The sequence below is a fragment of the Apus apus genome, chromosome 1, assembly GCF_020740795.1.
Source record: "Apus apus isolate bApuApu2 chromosome 1, bApuApu2.pri.cur, whole genome shotgun sequence".
In the NCBI taxonomy this organism is placed as follows: Eukaryota; Metazoa; Chordata; class Aves; order Apodiformes; family Apodidae; genus Apus; species Apus apus.
This window is the reverse complement of record NC_067282.1, coordinates 106,893,980-106,908,951: the sequence shown is the minus strand read 5'-3', so window position 1 is coordinate 106,908,951 and position 14,972 is coordinate 106,893,980. Positions and strand designations below refer to the sequence as shown.

The 14,972-nt window shown below is 35.7% G+C and overlaps 1 protein-coding gene across 1 annotated transcript in view; it reads left to right on the top strand.

The window, feature by feature from the left end:
• IL1RAPL1 (interleukin 1 receptor accessory protein like 1) overlaps positions 1–14,972 on the top strand; it is a 703,718-nt gene that overhangs the window by 204,095 nt on the left and 484,651 nt on the right. The window lies entirely within an intron of this gene.

The window sequence follows — 14,972 nt, the reverse complement described above, 5'->3', positions numbered from 1 at the left end:
GCTTAATCAATTAATTAAGATAGTTTTCCAGTACTGCAATGTAGAACTATGAAAAGACTTTCCAAGGATTACAGCTGATGTAACCTTGCAGTTTATTTTATCTGAGAAAAACAGACATTTGACAGTATACTATCTGGCTCCTTAATGATTTTGTCATAATCAGTTATGTCCTTGTTCATTAAAAAAGGTAAACATTGTTATCAATCTGTTATGAAATAAAAGAATTCTGTGTCCAGGTGCTCAGCTACTAAATGAAAAGATGTGTGATAACTGTATTTATTTTATTTTTTATGACACTTCTATTACGTAAATATTACACTATCATATTTCGATAAAGTATAATAACATTTAATGTGAGGATTTTCCTTTTCTTCCTTAGCTGTTACAAAATTTGTTAGGGTACATTTACTAGTAGGCCCTCTGTAAAGACAGCATATTACGCTGAGCCAGCAGAGATTAGACTAAATGAGAACATACTAGCTATAAATTTAACAGGGTTCATTTTCTAAAGTGGCTGGTTTATGCATCAGCAAATGGAAAGAAACAGAGCATCAAGCTCTTAATTTTTTCTACACAAATAAAAACTGAAGTACTGAATGACTGCATTTAACATCTTCAAAGCAATAATATTTTTATTAGGTAGTAGAACAGAATACAGTGCAAGAAAATGGAGGAAACTCTGTAGGATTTTTGTATTACACACCTTCAGTAAAAAAATCACTGATTGGTTTTTTAACTCTCCATGACATTTTTCTCAATATTGTGGCACAAATCACTGAATTGTAATGTTCTGTAAACTTCTGTATTAGTGGCTCTGTGGGGTTAGAACATTATATAAGTTTCAGTGGTGCGTGTAATATCTGTTTCTACAGCATGTTTATTAGGGATTCAGTGCATTTCCAGTTCAAAACACTAATAGGAATTCTACTGACTGTGATAGAACAGGATCACTAGGTTGCATATCAATTCCTGTTAGCACATAAAGTGACTGAGTTTAAAGGCAGGAATAGGCTTTCTAGAAATTGCCTGTTTCAAAACTACCTCAAAGAGGCAGGTACTCTGAAGACAATATCAACTCCGAAAAAAACCAAACAAATTCTCTTCTCAGGCAGCTCCTGATTATGAGTTAGCTTTTGGGGATATTTAATTCAAAATATGGTGTCTGGTCATCAATACTTATAGTAGACTTAAATCTTCAGAATTCATTGTGTTAAAACGTATTATTTACCATTAGTTTGGGGCTTTCAAGTGATATCATACAAATTCAAATAAACCACTGTTATCTAATAATAAGATATAAAAGAAAATATAATAAAACCCAGGCTACTCTAAAAAAAAAAAAGAAAAAAAAAACAACTTGTGTGTCTATATAGGCCTCAGATGAAAGTGAAAAGAATGAAACAGCAGGAGACCAAAGAGGCTATTTAATGTACACAACACGGCTACCTTGCACAAGGAAGTTAAACACTCAAATGAGAAAGAGATGTGTGAGAGTAACAACACTTTGAATAAGAATAAAATATCTAATTATCAGAGCTGCATTTAAGGCATTGTCAGGTCAGATAAAAAACCCTTCTATTTCTTTCTTTTTTTCTTGCTTTTTCTATTTTTTTGGGTTTTTTTTGCTTTTTTCTTTGTTTATTGTGTTATTGTGGGGTTTTTTGTCCCTATTAATGGCAATTTAATAATTGGATGGCTAAACATGGCATGGCAGTAGATTTTTTTTAACTCTCAGAATCTTTCTGAATGCTGTGTTACCTTTTAAATAGAAATTTTTAGCAGAAAATCATAGTCTTTGAAATCTATGCATGGGTGTTAACAGTAAAATTTAATGTGTATTTTCTCTGTCTTTAAACCACAGTCTAATATAGGGATAGAATATTGTGTATATAATATAGATAATAGCCAGAATAAATAGTAATTCAGCAGTGGAGGAAAATAAAATTTCAGTTTGGTAATTTGTTACATTTTATTGTGGCTTTAATATATAGTAATTTTCCCCTAGTTATAATCTGACTATCAAATAGAGTTAAATTTAGTGCTTTTTTATCCATTAACAATGAGTCACATATATAAGTCTTCTGCCAGGAAGACAGGTTGAATAAATAGAAACCAATATTATTAAAAGATATATGTATAAATGGCATATTTATATTCTGGAAGAACTTGTTATATTGCTAGGAAATGGAACATGTAAATTTCAAGGAAAATATAGCTACTAGGTCTTTGTGGATGTTTTACTGTGTGCACTACCTTTACACTGTTTATGTCTATTTACCACATTTTACTTAGGTTGAATAATACTATTAGTACTTTCACTTCAAAAATAGAAAAGAACAAACCAGATGCTTCATATCACAGTCTTAATATATTGTACTCCAGAGTTGCAGACAGCAAAATTTATGCAATATATACTATTTTATAGAAGAAAAAAAAAAATTAAAAAAAAAAAAATAGTGAATTCCACAAAAGTAGTTTCATGCTACCTTTTCTACTTTGCTTGAATATTCTAACTCCGCATCCTGTTTCTGGAAGGAGAAATTGTTTCTGAAAATAGCTGATTGTACTTTTCTGCCACAGCCAAAGCAAAGAGAGAAAGGATAGAGCAGGGGAACTTGTCAGGGCTTCACAAGATCTGGGGCTGTTCAAGGTTTTAAATTTTTGGCTTCTGTGTTTTAGATTCTCAGCCCAGGGCAAAGACCTTCCCAGCTCATAAGATGGACTTTGGAAGTCCATGTCAAAATTACATGTCAAATATTAAATTTCTAGAGACTTAGCTGAGCATGTGACTCCACTGAGGAGATCCTAAGTATCATGTATCAAGGCTCCTAACTGACTGAGGCCTTTGTAGCTCCCACACTCTGTGTTTAGTGAAATCTGTTTTCATTTGAAAGTCTTCTTATCACTCTAAGTTGCACAGTTTTGTGGCATCATGAGAATTACTATAGTCAATGTTTGGGTTTTTTTCTCTATATCAGTTACCACAAATGATACACTGACCTGTACACAATTTAAATGTTTCACAGTCAAATAAAAATAACTGATCTCAGTTCTCCATTCCTCCAGTTGACATTTAATTACATGCCATTCAAAGTTTTCTGGACATGGAGAAGAATCAGGATCCTACTACTACCTGCAGATCTGCTTGTCTCCCTCCATGCTACTAACAGGTACTGCCTGTTCAGTGGAATGATATGAAATAGGAAAAATTTTGTTTTCCTCCCCTTACCCAAACAAACTCACACATATTTTTTTATACAAGATTGTGCTAATTTTGCTTAAATTATATCCTAATGTCTGTAGAAAATAGGCAGCAAAATGCAAGAGTAAACACTTTCTTCAGTCTTTGATATCACTTTGGGATGCAAAAACTGTTTGGACAGTAATTTGCTTCTGTCCTACCGAACTAGCGATTTTTTTATTATTTTGTTTTTATTTATTTTATTCAGCATAAGTAGACCCTTTGCTTAGTATAAGAATATTGAGGGGTTGGATCTTTTTTGGCAATGGAATAAAGAAAGGAACATCAAATTCTCTTTCCAATTCTGTGGGCATGTGTGTACCATTACAGGCCCGCACAGCTGAAGTGACAGCATGGATGGCATAATGGGAATACACTCTAGCCCTTGGAACATATGCCTGACTAGTATCACAGAATAGTTTGTGTTGGAAGGAACCTTGAAGATCATCTAGTTCCAACCCTCCTGCCACGGGCAGAGACACCTCCCAGTAGACCAGGTTGCTCAAAGCCCCATCCAGCCTGGCCTTGAATACTTCCAGGGATGGGACCTCCACAAGTTCCCTGTGCAGCATCTTAGAGTTTGGAAGGGACCTCAAAAGATCATCTAGTCCAACTCTGCTCCCCCCCCAACCACCCTTACGCTAAATAATTTCCTCTTAATGTCTAGCTTATATCTCCTCTCTTCCAGTTTAAAGCCATTACCCTGTGTCCTGTCACTACAAGCCCTTGTAAAAATAGTTCCCAGCTTTCCTGTAGGTTCCCTACAGGTACTGAAAGGCCGCTATAAGGTCTCTATAGAAGAAAGTATTCCAGAAAATGTAGTGATATTTTCAGAAGAATATAGGCATCTCAATACTTTACACATGGATTTGAAAATAGATAGATGGTTTCAGAAATCATTTTAAGAAATATAAAACTTCCTTTTCTTAACCTGTGAATGAAAAAACAGTCTTCATATACTGTCTTCATTTTGTCTCATGTTTTGCTGATTGATGCTTAAAGGCAGAAGTATTAATTACAAATAAAATTCAACTTTTTTTTTCAAAATGGTTGCATTTTTTCTGCCCGGATTTGCAAGTCTTCAGACACTTCAGATTTTACAGTACTGACCTTATTTATTCTTGAAGCAGATTATGTTTACTCAGATATTGTAGCTTTGAGCCTTTGTTCTGATAATTTGTGTCACATTCAAAGAGGTATAAATAGCCAAGAGTTATTTAAATAAATGCTGTAAACTGTAATTGGTTAGAATAATTCTCCTTTCATTAAAGCATACCAAAACTAAATGAAATAACTTAGCAAGGATATTTCATTTTACAGTAGTATTAAAGAAGAAATAAATATCAGAGCTGTTACGTTAATAAGTCTGCATCTTAGTGTTCTAGTCCAAGTTTGGAGGCACCTTCCTTGGAATGAACAGGTGGGCTTCTTTTTGCATAAAACTAGAGCAAAAGCTCTAGTCAACATTGTGTGTTCAGCTTATGGAGCTAGACTAGAACCAGCCCAAACTAAAATCCACAAAAAAGTGTATGTCATAGACATCAGCTGCACAGCACAAACTGTTTTACTGTCAGCATAAATTTCTTTTGGATGTATAAGTGTATACTACTGCTTTCATTTGTTGTAACATTAAGTAATCAAGTTTTTCTGATTTCAAGTGTCTTAGGCTTCCATTTATTTTTTTCTTTAATGAATGAAACTAGTAATTTGCTTAAAGCTGTATATTTTTGCTTTTACAATTAAATCTGTTCCTGCCCACACAAAGAGTTAATGAGTAAATACAATTATTGCGTTAGGTAGATATTAAGGAAACTCTCTGCCATACTACTTATGGTCTACAAGGTTTTTGGAACATGTATTCTTAAATCAGTGAGGAAGTGAGGAAGTGAGGAAGAAACATTAATGGGATGTAAGATGTGTGGAACTTTACATTCTATTCAGTATCATCATGGTCATTTAATAATGTTTCAGTGTTAAAAACACACACACAGCCCCACTCCCGGTGCCTCTGTTTTAGCCAATAACCAGGTAACAGATGCTCTCTGTTGTCCCCCCACTACCATCCCAGGGTAAGATAAAAGGGGAAGAAGGGTGAGAGACTTTAAAGATGGAAAAAAAAACTATAATAGATTTAGTGAAATAAATTTTTATGGTGAATTATATGGTGAATTACATAAATATGAAGCTTGTACGCATCAGATGGTAATTACTTCGCAACCAGAAAAGCATCAAACTGGACTCAACAACAGGTGGGGGTGCCTGAGTCCAGGGTCCCAGTGACAGTCCACAAAAGCCACGGAACAACCAAGCTGGTCCTACTCGAGGAAGCAGGGGAGGGCAACTTGTCACTGTATATTATGTTCTTCTTTGGGGAGAAAATAGGATGTAAGAACAGCAGCAGCACAGGGGAAAATGACAGACATGACATGACATGACATGACACAACACGACAACACCCAACTCAGCCAGCACACCAGCCACATACCAGAGGTGGGCTCTCTGGTGGCCATTTCATACTGAGCCCCAGGGGGAGGAGCCCTGTGATTGCCCCTGTGGGTCTGCTGACCGACCCTCTTCTCCCCACAGGCACAGCTGCTCCCCCCACTGTCACTGACACACATGCACAGCCCAGCAGCGCCGGAGGGATGGGTGGGTTCAGGGCAGGATGGATCTGGCCAAGTTTTATACTTATTCTCTCAAACCAGGGCACTTGGTAACTGAATACTTGGTAACTGAAGTCTTTCTATAGACAGTGGAAAAATAAAAATACGTCCATGGAAGTTGATAATTCAGTTTAGCTGCTTAATTCAGACACTTAGTTTAGGGTCATGATAAGCTCTATTTTCCTTCCACCCCCCTAAATGATGCAAATGGAAAGCATTCATCTAACACCTGGAAGGACAACTATCAAGCTTACAGCAGACCCAGAGAGACAGGACTGGTTATAATCTAATAAAAGAAATATTTTAGTTATTCGTTCTACTTACTGCTGTGTTGCTGAGAAAATAGAGGTAGATATGAAGGTAAATTCTTGCCACTAATGGTTTTCAATCTGAACAAAGAGACAAGGGCATATAAGAGCCGCAGCTGATTTCTGCATACAAAATACAGGTCCCAGTGTTCCTAAAGGCTTGATCTTATTTTCATAATAGCAGTAACTTTCACAAAAAAAAACACCACAAAAAAAAAAAAGCGCAAGAACTAGGAGGAAAATCAGTAGCACAGGATTTTATGATCTGAGAAAACTTTGAATACAGTGTAACTGAAAACTTTTTTGTGAAGTGTTAAGCATTTCAGAAAATGGCTTTATTCTCTGAATGACTGTAGACCAATACTTTAAAATAACAGATTCTTAGCTGAAAATAAAGCATAACATTTGATTTGCACCCTAACATTCACTGGAATACTGGGAGGGGGATCAGTGGCCTAACCGTATGCCACAGTTTTCAGTGAATTGATTTATGTCCATTCCACCAATATGAACAGGAGTACTGTATTACATGAAAAGTAAACCTGAATGTACATGCAGTGCCTGGAAAGCCACAAGAGTCTTCACAGTTAACACTGCCACCAGCACTAGCATTCTCATCCCTTGTTGCTGTGACTCCTTCCCCAGGATTTTTACAGGTAAATGAAACCTGCTGACATAACACTGTTCCAGTGTACAAAGTCAAGAAACCACTTTTATTCCGACTATTTTCTGTCCCTTTTGCAATAGAAAACGTTGAGCTTATCACCTGTTGGTGTTCAGTTCCAGCTTAGTGTTAGCTAAAGGAGGCCAATATTTGCTTTGTGACAGTGAATACTTTAAGTGGCTTCATATACTTAACCCAGACATTTATTGTATCATGATACGTGAAGGAAAGGTGTCCTTGAAGAAGAGCAGAGCTGGCGGCTAGAAGAGTGCTGGCACATACTTGCTGTGATGTCTTTTTTTCTTAGTTAGGCATCTGCTGTTAGTCACTGTAGGAAGGAGACTGTGCTTGACAGGCTTTTTATCTGATCCAGCACAGCCATTTCTCTATTCTCCTATACGTTCAGAAAATGTGTTAAGTTCAATATGAACAGATCTTTCATAAGCATCTTTCATGCAGCAGAAGAGAATCCAGAAATACCTAATAAATATCATCAGCAGCAAAAATATCAGTAATTATCCTCACTTTCTGCTTCCACATGAATCTTGTGCCTCTTCAAGATGCAGAATATTTAACCATTCTAGAAGTCAACAATGCATGCAGCACACTGTGTTAGTGGCAATATTTGTAAATTTTATTTCTGTATAGAGTAATGTTTTAAACATTTTTAAATTATCTCAAGTTATCTACTATGTGTTGCAAGGGTTTGTTTGAACAGTATTACTGCATAAACTGTATTGTAATGTTAATTGTAAATTTATTTACAATAAATAGTTAAGCAACTTGAAAAGGTAGTTACTTCATTTTTTGAAAGTCACTACAAATCTTCACATAGTTTTATTATCGAGATATTAAAAGATAAAAATTTTATTTTTAAAAAATAAAGATGCATTTTTAAGTATAGATTTTAATAATTGTAAGTCCATAGACTATCTAAATGATAGAAAAATTTAAGCATTAAAGGATTTCATAATACTTATCTCTGAAGAGAAAATCCTGTTGTTCCAGTGAGGCACAAATTTTTCTCCATTTGTTGGGCTTCACAAATCCTACATAGAGTCCAATAGAAGCCTAGCAATGCCAAGTTGGCAGTGGCTGCAGTGTTAGCTACAAGAAGGCTTAAGAAAGAGACTGTCAACATTTCCTCCTACAGACCCTAAATAGCTATGGGACATGAACAAAGCTTTGTATAAAAATGTTATCTTCTCCAGCAAGTAAAGAAAATCAAATCTGAATTAATGCTATAATGTATAATGACAGTGCCTCTTCACTGGGTTTTTCCTCTGTAGAGTTGCAGCAGAATATAGTCTCGGACTACCCTTTTTTGATGTTCAGAATTTTCAGTTAACTAAAGTGTTTCAGGTAGAAAGACAAAGAATAACTTTTGTATCGTCTTACCTCTTCTGTCCTCCTTGCTTCTCTCAAAAATAAAGAGACAAATATACTTGAGCAATTCCTGAGAAAATGCAGATATTCTGGGACAGTGAAGTACTTTGGGCTTAGAAAGCATTGGATCATGGAAGTCGTTCCATTTTAGGAATAATTCAAATTCAAAGCCTGTGACTAGAGCAAAACCATTGCTGCTTCTGGACCAGTGGACATAAATCCATGTATCGGTGCTTCTTTCCCTTTTTCTCTTTAAGGAATCAGATCTCTTTGTGATGGATACCTTTGTTTTCCTCCACCTGTCCACTAGACTGTCTGTTATGTATTGCCATGGAACATCATCTCATTTTAAATAGAATCTAAGATATTAATCTTTGAAAATAAGCCAGTATAATGTCACTGTGCCAGATCATACATTCAATCTTTTTCTATGGCAACTCCTGGTCAAATATTAAAAATTATACATAGTGACAAAATCTACATAGAAAGTGGGATACTCCACAATCCACAGGCAAAACTTGTCATAATAAGTGTGTTTTCACTCCTTGCACACTGAGTGAAACATGTCATAAGGAAATTATGCACAATGTCTTAAAATAGGTATTCATAAGGCATTATTTAGTTTTTTTATATATATTTTATAAAATACAACCATTAGCTGAGAGAAAACAGAGGTTCTATGAGTTGAAACCTCAAATATTAGTCTGCTAGTTACTGAACTATTATACAAATCATAAGGGACAAGTAAATCCAGCAGAATTTTTTCTGGCTGTGTGTAAGTACACAGTTTTCAACAATATCAGGCTCTTCCTTCTGGAGTATTTCAACTGCTTGATAAAAAATATTTAATTTCTAGCAGAGAATGTTTCAGAAATTTGTTTCTTTTTCTTAGCACAACAGAGAGAACTCTTGTAATTTCTATCTCAATACGGAGATACTTGTTTTAGGTGCTTGTATGTTCTCACCAAATGATTTGTTAAGTTTTGTGTCAAAATCCTGAAGAAGATTAGCTAAGAATCCACCATTTGGATTTGTACCAAATTAACTTTATGCATAGTTTATGTGCTTCTACTCATTAGAAGGAAGAATTTTTCCTTCTTTTGAAGACAGTTATTTTGAGAAATGTTGGTGATACATTGCTGCAAGAAGACTTTTCTGAAACTGAGCTTCTCTAATGAACTTCCAATGTGATATTTCAAAATTAAGTTCTCCTTTAGACCTAAGATGGCAAATACAACTTCTGTCTTCTTCATGAGGGGGAAAAAGGCTCTGGGGTATCTATTTTCAACCTTTCGAACTCTAAATGCTTACATTTTGTAAGATTTCTGAAGATAAATAGAAGTAAATAACACTTCTTTTTCTACCTCAAAAAAGCAGATTTTCCCAACCCTTTCACCACTTGAACTTTAACATTGATAGTTTTTAGCATATTTTTCTTCCATAGGCTGGAAATCATTCCTTTTTGAAGCTTTTTATTTTATGATTATTTCACTTTGGCTTTCATAGAATCATAGAATAGAATCATAGAATCCTAGGGGTTGGAAGGGACCTCGAAAGATCATCTAGTCCAACCCCCCTGCCAGAGCAGGGTCACCTAGAGTACATCACACAGGAAGGCGTCCAGGCGGGTTTTGAATGTCTCCAGCGAAGGAGACTCCACAACCTCTCTGGGCAGCCTGTTCCAGTGCTCTGTCACTCTTACAGTAAAAAAATTTTTCCTGATATTCCTCTTAAACCTCCTATGCTCCAACTTGTATCCATTACTCCTTGTCCTATCACTGGTCATCACCGAAAAAAGCTTAACTCCATCGTCTTGACACTCACCCTTTACATATTTGTAAACATTGATGAGGTCCCCCCTCAGTCTCCTTTTCTCCAAACTAAAGAGACGCAGCTCCCTCAGCCTTTCCTCATAAGGGAGATGTTCCACTCCCTTAATCATCCTTGTGGCTCTGCGCTGGACTCTTTCAAGCACTTCCCTGTCCTTCTTGAACTGAGGGGCCCAGAACTGGACACAATATTCCAGATGTGGCCTCACCAATGCAGAATAGAGGGGGAGGAGAACCTCTCTTGACCTACTAACCACACTCTTTCTAATACACCCCAGGATGCCATTGGCCTTCTTAGCCACAAGGGCACACTGCTGACTCATGGTCATCCTCCTGTCTACCATGACCCCCAGGTCCCTTTCACCTACACTGCTCTCCAGCAGGTCAGCCCCCAACCTGTACTGGTGCATGGCGTTTTTCTTCCCCAAATGCAAAACTCTACACTTGCTCTTGTTAAACTTCATCAGGTTTTTCCCCACCCAAGTCTCCAGCCTGTCTAAGTCTCTCTGAATGGCAGCACAGCCTTCTGGTGTGTTTCATATTCAATATTAATAGAGATTCTAGCTTATGTAATTTCACTTTTCTTTTTGACACGTCTTTGTAAACATTTTAGCATTTAAGATTAACTGGCTGGTACTGGTATTTATTTTGGGGACTCTGGGTAGGCTAATGAGACACTGCATGTCTGAGGCAAGGATATCATTCAAGAATTAGAAATGTGTCTTTAGATGTCTACACGAGTAACTACAGCTCTACCGTGTGTTCAAAATGTTAACATAAATGGAGACCTGCTAAAGAAAATCAGTCTGTTTAAAGAACAATTCCTCTCTTTCTGAACTGGTTATATTGAGTGGTCTAGTCAATCTCTGCCTCAGTCCACTTTCTGTATTGACTAGGGATAGGATTTTCATGTAGCCATCTATTGCCATTTGAGGTGTACGGGGATATATGAGACATGCTGATGCCACTCTGTGTGTCACACAGCCTTCAGAGACTTGCACCTCTCTGGGAGAAACATGTGACATCAGGGAGGGATACCTCTCATCTTGCAACAGATGGATATGCTTAGGCCGTTGAATCAGATTACTGTTAAGGGTTTCCCGACTACCAAAACAATGCTTAATCCACTGGTTAATATTACTACTAAATATCTGTTTAAAGATAAATGACTGTTTTGTGGTAGGACCATTAGTCTTTCTAGTTAAACAATATTATTTCCCTCCAAATGAAAGCGATTTGTTTCTTCAGAATGAGTTGTGAGTTCTTACAAGCAGCATGTACTGCAACAGCTGTAAATGTTGGTTTCTTATGCTTGCCTGGTTTTAAATTTCTTACTTCAAGTTAAAACTGAGGGACAGACTTTGCAACCTATCTCAGTTTTCTGCTTTGACCATACACCCCTGAGTTACTTGACTAGGTTTAAAATATTTTGTACTTTAATTTTGCTTTGTGTTTGTAAAGGTGAGATAACAAATTACTAATGAAACCAAGTAAATAAAATAGATAGAAACTTTTCTAATGGATACAGAAAAAAAAGAAAAAAAGTCTGATTTTATTACAGTCATTCAGTCAGGCTGCATTACTGGTGTTTATGTACAGATAATAAGAACTCCTGTAAATATTACTTCAAAAGAAATTTAGGGCTTACAATTTTATCAGCTAAAGTCACTTATTTCTAGGATGTGCATTGTCTTGAATTGCTGGATTAACAATTTGTCTATTGTGTTGTCAGAAACTGCAGGATTATTATTTTAGCAGAGAGTGTTTTAGATGCATTCGCTTTCAGTTAATAAGGCCATATTATGTGGGGGTTTGTGGCTTTGTGGGTTTGTGTCTGCATAAGATTGCAAAATGAAAAATGACAGAGGAAAAACATCCTTTAGTTATTTTGTTTTAAACCAAAATAAAGCTGTTTGATGAATGACAATAAGATACCGCACAACTGCCAGTGTTACTAATTAATAGGCTTTACAGGTTTTGATATATTAGGCAGTATGACTTGTGTTTGTGGCTAAAAGTGAATGCTAATGATCTGTGTAATGCTACAATGCAGATAGCACATTGTCAAAACCTGTTATAAATGTAAAGTCTCATTTGTGCAAAATCTGTAAGGACAAATAAATACAGCTGTAATTCTCAAGTAAGTGATTATCCTTTTCTGTGCAGAAACCTAGTTCCAAATCAAGGTGCGGCTGTTTTAAGGTGAGAGAATAAATTTCTACTTCAATTTTCTTTGAGAACCCTCTATGCAACCTTATCTTGTATTTGCTAGCTTATCAAACTTAGGTCAAGCTCTAAGGTACTAATGAAATTAATATAAATTTCCTGGTTTATCTTTCTATTTATGTGTTCTACTTTTCTCTGTTAATAATATCTCCTTTGTAAATTAACCAATAGCTTTTCTTTTCCACAGGAGTATATTTAAGACATATTTTTTATTATTATTATTTTTTTAAAAAACAGTTTAATGAAACATCTTAATTGCACATAATAATTGTACATAAAGAATATACATAGAGCCATCTGTGGTAAGAGTACATTCTTTCCTTAGCCAGGGATAAGGTAGTTCAGTACTTAGTATAATTCTTCAGCTTTCTGATTTTCTGGAATCCAAGTGAATAATGAGAGACAAGCATATGTTAACCTGAAGGTGCTGTCGTATATCTGACATGTAACCCTTCACACATACAAACTACTTCATAGGAAAACATAAGGATTTAGGAGAAGAAGATTGAATAGGAAGCTGTTGAAATAGAAGTAGGGAAGAAAAGGGACTCCAACTCAAGTTTAAACTTTCCTGGGAATTTACGTCTCTCATAGGCAAAGAATAAAAAATAATCCAAGATTCAGAAATGTCGGCCATATTGAACTGTCCTTCGAACAGTCTTTATCCTAGCATATTTTAAATATATCCACTGGGATTTTTAGCACTAGAATGTTGTCAGACTTTGAGGTATTGATATATATCTGAGAATTATATGTATCATACGTCAGTATATTTATCATATGTCAATTTTTAAAAATTTGTTTAGTTGAAAGCAGCATTCTAAATGTCTTTAAGTCCCTGTTTGTCCATCTTTAAACTTTATAAAACCTTGGAGAAGAATGATTTGAAGACTATTCATAATGGAAGGAGGAAGAGTTGACAAGATCATCTGTTTTGGCTATGCTCGTTTGGGAGAGTAATTAGTATCTGAGAGACAGGGACAGACAAAGTCTGTATGAAACCTGAGGTCTGTCTGAAGATAGGAACCTTGCTAAGGGACTTAATGAATAATTTTTAGAGAGCATTGAGGACAGGTAAAGATGGCATACCTTCAGGAATTTTGGGGGGGAAAAAAAGGCAAAAAAAAAAAAGCTGTGTTGCAAAACTATGAAACCTGGGACATAGGAAATCAATACAAGCTACAGGAGCTCGTATAAGTAGTTGAAAGATAAGAAAAGGAAGCAAAGAAACTGTCATAGGATTAGTCTTTAGATAGAGTCACAAATGTAATTTTTACCTGTCAATGAATTTGATTCAGCTCCCTAAAACCCCATGTGTCTATGACAACCTATTACAGAAATATTACTCAAAAAGAAACAGGACTTTTAAGCATTAAGGTAGATATCTAAGAGTTAGACTGTCTTTCCTTCCTTTTGCAGAATTGCCTGGGTTGATTCATACAAGCCTTTGACTAAATCTGTAATACAGTAGTTTTCAAGTATTTGCTAGAATGATGAAAAATCCATTCCGAAATTCTAAATACTAAAAGAACAAACAAACCCCTTTTTGTTAAATCTTTAGCATAATGAGACAGCAACAAATGCACCTCAAGTTAGGAGACTTGTAAGAGTTAAATAATATGTTGTTCACAGAGTTCAACACTGAGAAATGTAGATTAGTAGCAATTGTTGCCTGTATGAAAAGGACAGAAAATAACTTCATTCAGAAAGAAAGATTAAACAAGGCTAGATTACCTGATAAATAAAGTATCTTTTATGGAAGGAATACCAGTTATCTACTATAATTGCTGTTAATATCAGTATTCCTACCAATACTTAGTTTGTACTTAGTTCATGCACATACACTCTCTGAAATCTGAAATGTATTAACGAAAAACTGCCTTTTCAAGTAGCATTTTGGTAAAACATTATCTCTTGAGGTAATACAATCTCCTTTTTTTTGATAAGCAAGGATGACTCTTTCATTTCAAAGTCATGTCCGTGATCTGCTTCATCATCACTTTACAAATTCATGTGCAGTTAGTCATGTCTGCAAGTATACAGTCAGAATGTAGTGAAGTACTTTGCAACTTATGTCTTTTGAAATTACATCTCCTGTTTTAAGTTACATCTCTGTACCCTTATGTTTTTGCCCTAACGTTAATTAGTGTTCTGAAGGACAATCAAGATAAACCAAGCTGTGAATATCATACTTAGCTTAATTATTACTTTTTGATTGCCCTTTTTTCCAGTTTATTTAAGTTAAATAAACTCAGACCTGTGGCTTGGAGGTTTTGGAAAACACTTTTTTTGGTAAAACATTAAGGAAAGCATTTATGTGCATTTGTATGCTGTGCACTGGTAGAGGAAGTGGCTGTTTTAAAATTACATGAAAAATTCCTCACAGTCTACCCTTTGTGACCCATGTTACTTTTTTTTAGTCAGTCTGTTTATGACTGAGTTTATAAAAGTCTCCAATGATCAGCAGTGGGCAGCATGCTACACTTGTATTGATCTCACTAGATACTGTATTCATTTGGAGAATCTAGTGTTTTATACCTGAGCTTATTGTGATTTCTGCTGCGTTCTTTGTCCTCAGAGGTTCAGAAACTGAAAAATATGAAGGGGTTGGTGTTTTGGGGTTGTTTTTTTTTGGTTGGTTGGGTTTTGGTTGGT